Source organism: Saccopteryx leptura, unplaced genomic scaffold (genome assembly GCF_036850995.1).
Source record: "Saccopteryx leptura isolate mSacLep1 unplaced genomic scaffold, mSacLep1_pri_phased_curated manual_scaffold_53, whole genome shotgun sequence".
Classification (NCBI taxonomy): Eukaryota; Metazoa; Chordata; class Mammalia; order Chiroptera; family Emballonuridae; genus Saccopteryx; species Saccopteryx leptura.
The window spans coordinates 139,921-141,939 of NW_027095735.1; positions in this window are offsets into that span (position 1 = coordinate 139,921).

Consider the following 2,019-nt stretch of genomic DNA (forward strand, 5'->3'; position numbering starts at 1 on the left):
CCAGAGGGATTCATGTGGACGGGTAAGTCCCTATTTTGGGATAGTGGAACAGTGGGGAATTTTTCATCAAGCAACTACAAAGCTTATTTGCAGTTGCTTAAGACACTGTTACATAGTTTAGGAGTCAAAGTTAAGAAAGGAACTTTAGACGAACTATGATGTTTAGTTAGAAGGCATTGTTATTGTTTTACACCCACAGGAAAAATTTTACTTAACTTACAACAGTGTAGATTAGTAATGCAGTCTCTCCAGAGAGTTCATCAGAGTGGAGAAACCATTCCTTTAAAAGTCTGGTCCTTATGTACTTTAATTGAAATGGCACTAAAACCTTTACAGTCAGATTCAGGGGAAAATGAAAATACTTTAAGTTCTTGTGAAATGCCTAGATCTTTGTCAGATGACGAGGGTCCTTTGGCCTCTGATGAAGAAGAACATTTGTCTTGTAAACAATTAAAGGAGCCTGACCAGGTGGTGGTGCAGTGGATGGAGCATTGGACTGGGATGCAGAGGGCCCAGGTTTGAGACCCCAAGGTTGCTAGCTTGAGCGTGGGCTCGTCTGGTGTGAGCAAAAGCCCACCAGCTTGGACCCAAGGTCGCTGGCTCCAGCAAGGGGTTACTCAGTCTGCTGAAGGCCCGTGGTCAAGGCACATATGAGAAAGCAATCAATGAACAACTAAGGTGTTGCAACACGCAATGAAAAACTAATGATTGATGCTTCTCATCTCTCTCCATTCCTGTCTGTCTGTCCCTGTCTATCCCTCTCTCTGACTCACTCTCTGTCTCTGTAAAAAAAATAAAAAAAAATAAAAAAAAACTAAAAAACAATTAAAGGAGTGACTTTTTAAATTACAGTCTAAACTTTCTGACACGGAGGTTTGACATAGTATTAACTCTTTCAAAACTGACCAAGATAATTGACCTTCGCCTCCTCCTTCTGTTGCTCCCTCAGCTCCACCATCATTTTCCTTGTATCCAGCCCTATCCACAGAAGCGCCTTCTGCTAATCTGTTTGTAGATTCAGTACTATTGTTGTACCTGAAAAACAAGTGAAGGAACCTATTCTTACACCTCTTATGAGAGGGATAATGCAGGCTAGACAAGAAGGGAATTTACAATGTATAAATCTGACATTAGAAGCTTTTCCTGTCACACTCACTCCATTTGGATCTAATCCACAATTCCCCCAATGAGGTTTTAATGCTCAATATGACCAAATCCTTGTCAAACTCTTAAAGAGTTAAAAATAGCTTGCTTCCAGTATGGAACTAACTCTCCTTATACTCTCCTTCATAGACTCTGAACATTTGATCCAAAAAGATTGGGAAATGTTAGCTCGAACTGTTCTTTCAAGAGCAGAATATTTACAATTTATGACTTGGTGGGAGAACCAGGTTCGTATTCAAGCTAATCGAAATGTTAATGCTAACCCTCCCGTTAATATTACATAAGATGAGCTTTTTGGACAGGGAGAGTTTGCTGGATTTACAACAGCAATGTGAGATAAGTGATCGTGTTGTGGAAGAAGTTAAAACGCTGTAAAAATGCTTGGCAGAGAATAGCTACCCCAGAGGAGGTGATGCCTTCCTTTGTTAATGTTAAACAAGGAGTCTCTGAGTCTTATGTTGATTTTTTTGCAAGACTCCATAATGTGTTAGCTAAAACGATTCCACAAGTGGGACTCAGAGACATCTTTCTTTCAGTAGCTGCTTTTGACAATGCTAATGCCGAATGTCAGAAGGCCTTACATCCCATTCATGCCAATGGTGGTAATATAGCAGATTATGTTAAGGCTTGTGCTGATATTGGCACCCATTTATATAACATGAATCTTTTGGCTGCAGCAATTAGGGAGTTAGGTCCAATGGATCAAAGACCAAGCTAAGATGGCTTTTGAACAGAACCTTCAATGGCAATTAAGTGTTGCTGATTTGGTGGGACAAATTGACAATTATTATTCCAAATCTAAACTCATTGATTTTCTTAAGAGAACTGCTTTTATTCTACCAAAAATTGTTAAAG